Below are 12990 nucleotides of genomic sequence, written 5' to 3'. Positions count from 1 at the left end.
GCAGAGGGCAACTACCATCAAGCATGTAGTCAGTCCCTTTGCACCCTGCCATGGGCTCCTCCTAGAAGCCTCTCAGATCAAAACCAGTGTCAAGGACAGGACAAGCAGCAAGGCTAGCTGGCTTCCAGATTATCATGTTTCTACCACTCAGAATCAGCTTATATCTGGGAATGGGGACCTGATTGGAAAGTCGAAGTCCCCAAACAATAATGAAATGTGAATTCTGCTTAAGAAGTAATCCCACCATGTTGTCACCCTAGGATATCACAAAATTTTCAGGGGGTGCTTCTGCCTGCCACAATGTAGATGAGCCACTTAGACGCTCCTACAGACCACCGGCTTGCTGTTTGCTTGGGGTCTGGCTGCCAAGTCAGCTCACAGAACCTGGATGTTATTTATTTTGCTCTCTTTGGCAACACTGAATCATATGATAGGAATCTAGAAGAGAATGACCCGGTGAATTTGTGGCATCCATTTTGAAGACCGGTGGAGTCCAACAAATATCCAGTATTTCTGCTTTCTTTTTTGTTCTTTCTCTCTTTTAAAGAAAATATAAATTTACAGTTGTTAACATGGAAAGCTGTCTAAAAGCCATTATGTTAAAAAAAAAAAAAGTAGATGGCAAAAGAGTACATATAACTTGATCCCCATTGTGTGCAAAATAAATATGGGAATACATTTAAAAGTAATAAAAATAACAATAATAATAATAAATATTGAACACTTTACTCTGTGCTACCCTGTTACAAGCATTTTACATATTTTAATCCTCACAACAGCCCCATGGAGGTCCTATTTTTATCCTACTCTACCACTTTCAATAGAGTTGACTAATCTCCTACATATTAAGTATGACAATATTGATATTCACAAATCAGAGGGAAAGGTAAGAGCTTCATTTAAATATTTAAAAATAGAAATTAAATCCTGTGACTCTATAGAAAATCATAAATATAAATTTCACATACGCTCTTACATGTTTTTAGTTTTAATGTACTTCGGGGTCTCGGGGCGGGGGGCATATTTGATTCTTCCCCAAGTATATTTTCTTCGGGAAAGTACGTGGTTTTTGAACTCATATGCCCATCCTTTGATCCATTCAATTGTTGGCCATTCTGTCATCAGGTTAAAAAAAAAAAAAACTTTGTGGGGGAAAAGGGGTTAAGAGCGGCTCAGAGTTTCGGGGGGAACAGCCAACTCCTTCGTTTCCAAGATCTGCTGTGTACTTCCTGCTTCTCTCACTGGGGGCAAATAAAAAACAGGAGATTTAAGAGACAAATTATCCCTGAGAAAGCCCCCTAGAACAGAGTAAAAATAATTGAAAAATGATAACAAGTGGCTGAAATGTTTGGAGAGATAAATGTGATTTATCATATAGCACATAAGCACAGACGTGAAATTGTAACTGCAGACTTCCCTTAACATCTGGGTGACCTTCGGAGCATCCATAAAACTTCCACCACACGCAAACACCCATGCTTTTCTGGTGGGAGATGAACCCTGATTTGTGTTCCACTTCCTCAGACGCACCTTTTAATTTTTCCTGTTTTGTATTGAAATCCGTCTGGAGTGGCATTTCTTGAGAACTTGAGCAAACACTGAAAACCAAAGTGGTTCTGAATCCATACGCTGTGAAGTCATGGCTATCTACGTTTTTGAGTCTTCGTGTATGGAGATGTGAAAGATTGCTTCATGTAAGACATGTTTTCTTCTCAATATATTTGCTGAAGAAAGAGGGGAGGAAAGAACATATGCTTACTGCTTCATTGTTATCAGTGAGTTAGTTTTAAGTTTCTGTCGCACTATTTTTTCTTCTTATAGCTGATTTTCTCACCGTTCTGTGACAGAATATGAGACAAGCACCGCCATGAAAGAGATAAAGCTTTCCAAGAACAGCCTGGTGCTCTTTGGTATGGAAATGGGGGGTTTATGCTTCTTTGAGTTTTTTTTTTTTTTTTTTTTTTTTTTTTAGTTTAGCAGCCAAGAATTCAAGAGTTAAGGCTGATAAAACTGCATTAAGATTATCTCACCTGCCCAAGTGTGGGAGAAAACATGAGTCCAGAATAAATTGCTTTTCTCAAAATAGAAAGACTTTTCTGGTTTTATTTGGCCTGGGAACAAAGCTGAAAGGTAGGTGGGGCTTCCCCTCCAACATCTGCTTCTTGGATTGCTGGGAGCTCAGAAACTGGGAATCCCCCAAGCACCTTTATGGATGAAGTGAGGATTTAGGCTCCCCGCAGAGAGCAGAGAGCAGGAGATGGGGCGCAGGCAGCCCCAGGGCAGCTCCTGCATCCCGCCTGAAGCTCAGACTCACATAACATCAAAAATCCTGATTCAAGACCTGGCACTTTTAATCTTGAACAGAATAGGGTTCCAATCAATATCTGTTGAATTACAATCTAACAGATATACCTGTAGATGTTTTAAAAGACATCATACTTTCCACAAACAAAAATGTTTTTCAGTAAAACCAACACCAATCCCGACAAGTGTGCTAAGGGTGCACATTATATACGGTACTTGGTAACCACGTCACTGTTGCTGTCCCCACTGTGGGCCGTCGTGCATGGCTGTCCTGTGAAGTACATGTCACCAACACACAGTATCTATCATGCTGTCGTGCAGACCCACCAAACCCAACTACAGCTAGAACTGTTTGGGTGGTTCTTTCCAAATCAACATCTTTAAATTCCCTAACTGTGCTGGTCGACCGATTTCTCAATTCCTTTTAACGTACATCTTCCAAACCCACCATCTTTCCAAACCAGTCCTGTTAACCAGAAATCAATTCTGAAACATTGTTTAAATTACCATTTAACTGCACGTACCATGGGATCATAGACCAAAAGCCCAAATGGAGAATAATAATTTTTTAAAACAGCTCTGGGTAAGAATGACCTTGTGAAAATGCATTTTGCACATGTTCCATTGGTGAATTTTTGCTGTTCTTCTTTTTTTTTTTTTTTAATGGGAAGCCGTCATTTTAGGGGATAATACAGTAACCTCAGTTAATTCATATGCTGCTGTTCAATCGGAGTCTGAAAGCTGAAGGCCACAAGGTTGTGCTGTAATGGAAAAAAGCTTTTTAACTAAAAGCCAGGAGACCTGGGTTCTAATATCAGCTGTACCACTGCCTCACCGTGAGACAGTGGGCAAGTCGCTTAACCTGCCTGTGTCTCAGTTCCTTCATCTCTAAAATGGGGATAATGGCCCTATCCTCGCATTCCTGGGGTTCTTGTAAAGATGAACAGCAGTGATGGAAGTAGAAGCCCCTCATGAGTTAGGAGCGCTGTACTTTTGCCATGTGTTTGCCATCGTATGGTTTTATCCATGCCACCATCAGACACCAGGCAACCTGGCTTTGCTTCAGGGCATACTTGGAAGCTGCACCATACGGGCCTGGTGAGCCTGGGCATTGAGTCCGACCAGCTTGAAGCTTGAATCCTGGCTTCACTATTTCTAAGCCGAGTGACCTTGGGCAAACTACATAACCTCTCTAACTCTTAGCAGCTGCGTCTGTGAAATGGACGTAATGATATCCATCTCTTTGGGCTGTTGGGAGGCCTACATGAGTCATGGAAACTAAGTATACCCAGTGAGGGCTTAGGAATGTCATCATCATACTTTTGGGGGCTAGGCATTTAAGATGTTTTTTTTTTTTTTTAAGTAGGCTCCACGTCCAGTGTGGAGCCCAGTGCAGGGCTTGAACTCACAACCCTGAGATCAAGACCTGAGCTGAGATCAGGAGTCAAACGCTCAACTGACTGAGCCACCAGGAGCCTCAGGACAACAGGCAGAGGTGATTTTGTAAGCACGCAACTCACTGGAATGGACTTCTTAAGTCTTAGCACTGAACAAGTCTATTCTGAACATGGAATATGTGGAGCAGCCCAAATAGTTATTAATAACTCTGGGCTTAAAACATGAATGTAGAAATTTTGAAAACAGAGAGACTTGAGAATTCTTTGCAATTGCCTTAAAAATCTGACTATAGCAAAGTTTATATAGTAAAGTATATATTCAGATTCTTAACAACATATATACTTATTTTATACATACATACCTATTTATAGTATTTACTTCATATGCTAGTAATATGTACTAATAGTACATTGACACACTTATTTTTAGTAAGATATATATATATATTCATATTCAATAAACACTGAATGTAATCCAATGCTTCGACTGTCTCCTGCATGCAGTTAGTTTCCCATTTAGATCTTCAACCTAGCCTTCTCCATCAAGTTCCAGAGCAATAGTCCCAACTCTGGGCTAGAAAACAGATATCACGAATTCACACAGCAAATATATATTGAAGACCTACTGTGTGCCAGGCAAGCACACAGGGAGCTTGCATTCTGGTAGGAGATGCAGAAGAATAAGTGGGTGACTAGGGTGTGAGCAGAGCCACCCTGCCTTGGGGAGTAGGACAAAGCCTTCCAGAGAAAGTGAGGTATAAGGTGACATAGGTGGGCAAGTCAATCAGGTGTGGGGGGGGGAGGTTAGAAGAGCATTCAAACAGAAGGAACAGCCTGCATAATGACCTTAAGGCAAGAGAAGACTCACTGAAGTGACTGCAGAGCCAGTTGTTTGGTTGGAACACCATGATCAGATTCACACTATAGAAAATCTCTCTGGGAACTATGTATATTTGAAAAAGGCAAGACTGGAAGTAGGAAGACCAGTTAGGAGGCAGTGATGTAATCCAGGCAAGAGATGATGGATGGTGGTGGTTGAGAACCAGAGAGTGCAATGGAGATGGAGAGAAGCCAGTGGATTTAGAATAAAAGAGTAAGAGCCAGCAAGGAAGTGTAAACAAATTGAATGCCATCTTAAGCAGTTGGGACTTGAAATAGAGATTTGAAAATCACCATAGAAATCATGAAAATAAGTGAGACCACCCAGAGAGAGTGCAGAATGAGAGGAAAAAAGGATCAAGGATGGAATTCTGAAAAATGTCGAAGTTTAACTGATGACAGAGGAAATGGAGCAAAGGTACAACTAGAGAAGTAGAAAGAAACCAGAAGAGGGTAAGCCAATGCAAGAGTTCTTCAAGGAAAGAATAACATTAGTGTCAAAAACCCAAGAATAGGGGCGCCTGCGTGGCTCAGTCATTAAGTGTCGGCCTTCGGCTCAGGGCGTCATCCTGGCGTTCTGGGATCGAGCCCCACATCAGGCTCCGCTGGGAGCCTGCTTCTTCCTCTCCCACTCCCCCTGCTTGTGTTCCCTCTCTCTCTGGCTGTCTCTCTCTCTGTCAAATAAATAAATAAAAAATCTTAAAAAAAAAAAAACCCAAGAATAAAATGTCTCCTGGGTGGCTCAGTCAGTTAAGCATCCGACTCTTGGGTTCGGCCCAGGTCATGGTCTCAGGATCATGGAATTGAGCCCCAAGTCAGGCTCCATGCTCAGCGCAGAGCCTGCTTGAGACTCTCTCTCCCTCTGCCCCTCCCCCCATGCTCTCTAAATAAATAAATAAGTAAATAAAATCTTGAAAAGAAAAAACAAACAAGACTAGGCAATGGGGAATTTACTTGTACACCAATGTTCACAGCAGCATTAGTCATAATAGCCAAAAGGTGAAAACAACCCAAGAGCCCCATCAATGGATGGATGGATGAACAAAATATGATATCTAGGTGCAGTGGAATATCATTCAGCCTTAAAAAGGGAGGAGAAACCCTGACACATGCTAAACATGGATTATGTGTAAGGACATTATGCTAACTAAAATAAGCTAATCGCAAAAGGACAAAAATCATGATTCCACTTACATGAGGTACCTAGAGTAGTCAAATTCATAAAGACAGAAAATAGAATTGTAGTTGCCAGGGGCTAGGGAGAAAAGGGAGTGGAGAGTTATTGTGAATGGGTACGGAGGTTCAGTTTTATGAGATGAAAAGATTTCTGGAGATGGATGATCACGCACAACGTGATGTGCTGAGGTGGACCTTGAAGAATGGCTATGATGATGGGCACCTGGCTGGTTCAGCTGGTGGAGCACCTGACTCTTGATCTCGGGGTCATGAGTTCAATCCCCACATTGGGCACAGAGATTACTTTAAAAGAAATAATAAATGTTTTTCAAAAATGACTAAGATGGTAAACTTCATGTTTTGTGTGTTTCACCACAAATAAAAAGATACATAAGCAATAACTGAAAAAACTAATTGTGGGGATAGTTACACAACTCTATGAATATACTAATTGTACATTTTAAATGAATATATTGTATGGGATGTAAATCATATCTCAATAAATCTGTTAAAAAAAAAAAACCCAAAAGTAGTCAAGTAAGAAGAGAACTGATCAGTTTTTGTATGACAGTGGGGATAATTGATCATTCCAGGTTCCAAAGGAGGTGGGCAGGGTTCAGGTGCATGGGGCAGGAGGAGCGAAGGAAGAGACAGCAGGATCAGATGCAGGTCAGTTTGTCACCAGGATGGCAAGAAGCTGAAGGAATTCTGATTTGATGATTTCAAGGATTCTTGGCAAAGTGGAGGCTGACGGTGAGGAGGAAAATGGCGGAACAGGAGGAAATCTGAGGAAGGTGGAGAAGGCCTGAAATAGCTCTTCAGAGAATGAGAAAGAGAACCAAAGGGCGAAGGCCTTGTTAAGATTAAAAGTTAGAATTTGTAGAGCTTCCAATATGTGAAGCCCTCACAACCCATCTGCTGGGGAATCACACTCTCTGATTTCTCTCCTCAAATGCCTTCTTCTTGAGACTTTCCTACTTCCTTTTCTCCACCCTCCTCCCAAAGACATGCTCCTCTGAGGAGCATCCCTCATCTTGCTCTGGGCTGTTCTGTGTCTGCCGCCATCACCCTATTTGAGGCCATTGCCTGAACTACCACATTAAACCAGCAAACTCCACCGATGAATCTTACAGAAGCACAGCTCCAATCATTTCATCTCTTCACAACTGGCTACCAAATGTTGTACGATGTCCTCAACCCAGTGACCAGGCTTTCTATGATAGCCCACCAACCGCACTTGGCAGGCTTGACTCCTCACTCTCCCTCAGTACACCCTAATCCATAGTCACACTGACTATTTGCTGTTTCCCACGTCTCTGCTCATGGTGTTCACTCTCTTTAGACTAGAATGCTCTCTCCACTCACCTCTGCACAGTAAAATCTTACCCACCATTCAAGACCAATCTCTTTTCAAAACTTCTATGATTCCCTGAACTGGTTCTATCCAAGGACTGGAGATAGCCTCTCTTTTCCATGGTTCTTTGCTAATATTTCTCTTATTCCACCCATCCCCATCCTTTAGTGAATTAATTAGGAACAGAGACAGTGCCTTGTATGGAATAGGTGCTGAATAAGTATTGTTATATTGAGTTACAATAAATTAATGAAGAGAAGAGAAGCCATGTTTAAATAGGACTTCAAGGAGTCCTTTTAACCAATCTGGCAGAAACAGAGGAGTCTATGAGCTCCATTTTCCCCAAAACAGAGCCTTCTTTTTAATGCATATGCTACATTTTTTGTGTGGTAAAATATATATAACATAAAATTTATCATTTTAACCATTTGTAAGTGTACAATTCAAATCCATTAAATATATTCACAATACCATGTACCCATCACCACTGTCTATACCCAAACCTTTTTCATCATCCCCAGCATAAACTCTGTATGCATTGAACAATAACTTCCCCTTCCCCCTTCCTCCACCCTTTGTAACTTTTATTGTACTGTCTCTATGAACTTGCCTATTCTCGGTATCTCATATAAGTAGAATCATACATTTTTTGTCCTTCTGGGTCTGGCTTATTTCACTAAGCATAATGTTTTCAAGGTCCATCTATGTTGTAGCATGTGTCAAAATTTCATTCCTTTATCTGGCTGAAGAGTATTCCATCATGTGTATATACCACATTTTGTCTGTTTATCTGTTGACATTTGCCATCTTCTGGCTCTCGTGAATAATGCTGCTATTAGCACTAGTGTGCAAGTATCTCTTTGAGTCCCTGCTTTCAATCCTTTTGAATATATATCTAGGAGTGGAATTTCTGGGTTATATGTAGTTCTATGTTTAACTTTTTGAGGATCTGCCAAACTGTTTTCCATAGAGGCTGCACCATTTTACATTCTCAACAGCAGTGCACAAGGGTTCCAATTTCTCTACATCCTCACCAACACTTGTTTTCCTTAAAAAAAAAAAAAAAAAAAACTATAGCCACCCTAGAAGTTGTGAAATAGGATCTCGCTGTGGTTTTGATTTGCATTCCTCTAATGACCAGTGATGCTGAGCATCTTTTCCTGTGCTTATTGGGCATTTGTCTGTCTTCTTTGGAGAAATTCAAGTCCTTTGCCTATTTTTGAATTGGGTTGTTTGTTTTTTGTTGTCATTGTTTGGTTGCTGTTGAAAGCGTCTTCTTGGGGCACTTGGCTGGCTCAGTCAGAAGAGCATGTGACTCTAGATCTCGGGGTCCTGAGTTCGAGCCCCACATTGGGCATAGAGATTACTTAAAAAAGTAAGTAAACTTTAAAAACAAGTGCCATCTTTTTTAAAAAGGTGTCTCGGAAACATACAATACAGAAATGACCTCAGGTTACCTCATGCTTAGTGAGAACCAGCAATCTAGTATGGAAAGTTCCTATTTACTATTGAGCTGCCAAATAAACACATCATTTTCTCTATATTGTTTTTATTTATTCAAGTGTTGGAATTTCTTAGATCCCAGAGAATTCCTTCATTGAAATACTTGGATCTGACCTTCCAGGCAGCAGCCTAGAATACCAATCTGTATAGGGCATTTCAACATCACAGAATAATCTGGAAATATAATGTCGGTTAACCCAGATTTCACCCAGAACTCAACGTAGCTTGCAGAAATATAAATTAGTCCCTGTTATAGGGTGAATTGTGTTCCCCCAAAATTTATATGAAGTCCTAATTTATTTGGAGATAGGGTCTTTAAAGAGGTGATCAAGTTAAAACAAAGTCACTAGAGTGAACAATCCATTATGGCTAGTGTTCTTATAAAAAAGGGAAATTTGAATACAGATATGCACAGAGGAAGAACACCACAGGAAGATGAAAGCAGAGATTGGGAAAATGCATCAACAAGCCAAGGAAGGCCAAAGATTGCTGGCAAACCACCAGTAGCAGGGAAGCTAGGAGAGAAGCATGGAACAGCTTTTCCCTCAGAGACTCAGGAGGAGCCAACACTGCTGACACCTTGACCTTTACTTCAGTCTCCACAACTGTGAGACAATACATTTCTGTTGTTTAAGTTGCCCAGTGCGTGGTGCTTTGTCAAGGCAGCCCTAGCAAACTAATCCCTGCAGCAATAGACAATTGTCTGGAAAGGAAATTTCAAAAGAAATCCCTGGTAGTGTGTGGGGGTTGTTTGATAGGGATGAATGGGAAAGTTCCAGATCTTGATTAGAGAGGTGGTTACATATATCTATATGTGGAATAAAATTGCATAGGACGACACACACACACATTCGAATGAGTGTAGGTTTTTAAAACGGTGAAAACTGAATAAGGTCTGTAGTCTAGTTAACAGAAATATACCAATGTTAATTCCCTGGTTTTGATCTTATACCATAGCTGCGTAAGATGTCCCCTTTGGGGGAAGCTGGGGGAAGGGTACAAAGGACACTTAGCGTTTTTACAAATTCTTGTGCATCTGTCATTATTTCAAAATAAAAGATTTTGAAAAAAATATTTAAAAATGAAATTTCTTACCAATGTTGTTCTCTTGAGTATATTCGCACTGCTCCCATATAAGCTGCACACCAACAGAAACACCCCCTAAGGTCCGTCAGCTGATGGTCACATTCAGGGAGATTCTAAAACTACATAATAGCACACAGGTAGCACAGTGCTACTATCAGGAACAAGTGATATATTTTATCTAAATTTTAAACACTTCAAGGCTCCTCCAGAAAGTGGTCAAGTTCAGAAAATCACTAAAAAGAAAACGGAAAAGAGGACAAAAACAGAAAGGTTAAAAAACATTATGCTGGATTTCTTTCAGAGCGTCGCTCCTACTTCAGCCAGTAGAAGAGAATTAGTAAGAAAATTGGCCTGTGACTACAATTTTTATTTCTGGAAAATCAGTGTCTTCCACATCCTATTAAATTCAAGGTAAGCAATTTTTAAAAAATTATTTTAAAGGGAAGTCAAATTACTGGCATGCTTGGGGTGGTTTCATGACCCTAAACCCAGCTCTGTAGGTACTTAGAGGCTTTCAAAAACAACATGTCTTTAATAAAACAAGTTGGATGTGGGTGCAGAGGCATGTAAGGGTCAGATTGTTGAGAGATCCTGATTCTTCTTGGTTCCGTCATCCCCGGGGTCTCTCTCACCTCCCCCTTTGCTTGCTTGCTTTCTCCTCTTTCCACCCCTCTATTTTCCTATTCATCGTGTCATGAAGGGATGCTTGCAAAGGGTCAATTCCACCCAGCATGTTTCTAGTGGAGATACGAATCACCACCAGCAGCAACTACAAGAAGTAGAGAAAAATTACAGGATGCTTTTCTCAAAGGGAGTTACAGAAATAAAATATGTCACAACCATCCCAAAGATTGAGACTTGATCAATACTTGAAGGGAATGAAGCCACAACTCCTGGGGCTGTGTCTTCGGTCAAAGGTAGCCATTATCCTGGGACGATTAACTCCAGTGTCTTCACTGCAAACAGGTTCTTCTCCATTTGTCAGATGGAAAAATGAAATTCTTCCATTTCCAAAGAAGGCAGTTACTCAGAATACTTTTACCCAACAAAATGATTTTTTCTCACCTCCTGGGTCTGAAGGTTGCACTGGCTGCCTCCTGGGGTAGACAGTTCAGTGGGGAGAAATCTCTCATCTACACTCTTGTTGCTTTTGCACTTGGCGCTCTGTCTCTTGGGGGCCTTTAATGGAAACAGGTTCATTGCGATTTCAGTGTAGATGGATTTATTTTTTTCCCTTTGCTGAATAAATTTATCATGAATGGTCTCTGCAAAAATATAATGCTGGTTCTGTCTGCACTTTTTACAAAGCTATATACCTTCTTGTCTATGAGAAGTTGAAAACAATAGTCAAATGTAATTATTCCATGAAGGTACAACTGTAATAATAACCATAGCTTTGGCAAACATGCACCAAAGTATATCAACTTGATTCCTGCCTTTCCTTCCTTTATCTCTGTCTATAGTCTGATGACATATGTTACGTCTCACCCACGTCCTTGTCAGTTTACTAACATACCCTACTGCCTATGACACCAACATTCTTTTTCTTTTGGCATAGTATGCTTTCTGTAGCCAGTGGGCTTCCTGATTTAGCCTGAATTCTAGTCTTGGCCCTGCTGTTAACCAGCTGTGTGGCCTTGGATAAATCACTTAACATCTCTGGGCCTTTACTCAACAAACACTTATTGAGTATCCACCTTGTATGAAGCATCATGACTGCAAGCTTAGAGGAGGCTCCTATCCTAAAGAAGTTTCAAGTTTAGTAGGAGAAAAATAAAGAAAGAGAGGGGGGAAATGGAGAAAGAGAAGAAAGAAAGAAAAAACTGGTGTCAGTGAAGCTTTGAAAGGGAGACTGGATTTAGCTTATCTTTTTGTACCAATACCACCAAAAGGAAGGCACAAAGCAAACTGCTGTTTCATGTCCTAGGCCAGCTCCTGGTTCCCATTTCTAGGGGCCTGCCTCCTCACCTATCGGAGAAGCATTTAAGCATCAGATCTGTGGTCACAGGAAAATGAGGCAGAAGGAATGGCTGGCAATACTCAGAGAACTTCAGGAGATAAGTGAAGAAAAGTCTACATATCAAATCCATGATGTATTATTTTTCCATTTTTATGAGTATTGTGAGTATTATTTATGAGTGTTATTTTGAGTATTATTTTTTTTAAATCCTGATTCATTTTTATTGCAAGCAACCCTTGTTCATGATAAAAGAGAAAACAAGAAAAGAAGAAATCAGAAAACGCTCATGAACCCATGCAGCTAGGCAACTACTCTCAATACCTTTTTTAGTGTAGATCATTTCTTTCATTTTAAACACACATATAATTATTTCAGTTTGCAAGAGTGGGATTATACTACCCTTGTTGTTCTAATGCCTTCCTATATAGAAGACAAAACCTATATTTTAGACACATTAATAAAAATAGTTCTTATGTGTTGACTTTTCTAAGTTAGTATATTTTAATTACTCTCAATGAGAAATCTTGTAAAGCAAACAAGAGTCTGTTTCAATGGATGACACATTTTGCTCCCATTTTCAAGGAAACGTATTTAGAAACCAAGAGGAAGTTTAATATGGGAAGGCTATAGTGTATGCATTTGTTTTTAGTGTCAAAGTTCTAAAATCATGGACCTTATTGCATTTATTTTCGTTCAGCTTTGAGGGTCAGGAGGAAAAAAGATTTATGAACTAAGATGTTTAATGATTACAAAAACTGTATCTGTTTGCTCCTAAGAGTGATCTTTTTCACATGCCATAAAGGAGTTCCATCACATTGATAAATTGTTCCCAATCTTTTGAATTAAGGATATAAAGAAATTTTTTCTCATCAGGCCATGAGCTCTCACTGAGTCAAAATACATAGTTCAGATTTTCAATTAATGGTAAATTTCTTTGTTCTATGAATAGCAAGAAACACATCTAGTATAAAACTTCTCTCCAAACTGACATGAAAATTCACTAACTCACCTGCTCATCACTTGTGATGATCAAGAAATTGTCCATCTTTCAGAGAGATCTGACCATGGAGGATGGCAGCTTTCTGTTTTCTTGAATTCATATTCTCGGGGAAAAGAGATAAATCTTAGAGACTTTCTAGAAATGTCCGAGTTCAGCTCCACCGTTATACCCTGCCTTCCCTTTTGAGTTGGGAGACTTAAAGCAGCCACAATTTGATGCCCTTTAAGGGGTGCCATGATTGTCTTTTGCTTATATGCCTTTGGGTAAAGGAATTCATCTTCACCTCCCCTGACATTGCTGTCTCATTAGGTGGGAGACAGAAGTGACACTG

General features: G+C 40.1%; 1 long non-coding RNA gene across 1 annotated transcript; it reads right to left on the bottom strand.

The window, feature by feature from the left end:
• Nucleotides 1–1342: 1342 nt before the first annotated feature.
• Nucleotides 1343–10880, bottom strand: LOC103671286. Its single transcript, XR_570815.2, has 3 exons — nucleotides 10765–10880; nucleotides 9709–9932; nucleotides 1343–1724 (listed from the first exon to the last, which is right to left on the bottom strand). It is a non-coding gene; the product is annotated as an uncharacterized LOC103671286 (long non-coding RNA).
• Nucleotides 10881–12990: the final 2110 nt, after the last annotated feature.

This window comes from Ursus maritimus, unplaced genomic scaffold (assembly GCF_017311325.1).
Source record: "Ursus maritimus isolate PB19 unplaced genomic scaffold, ASM1731132v1 scaffold_6, whole genome shotgun sequence".
NCBI classification, from domain to species: domain Eukaryota; kingdom Metazoa; phylum Chordata; class Mammalia; order Carnivora; family Ursidae; genus Ursus; species Ursus maritimus.
Note: the sequence above shows the minus strand (reverse complement) of the source record. Positions and strands in the feature narration are given on the sequence as shown.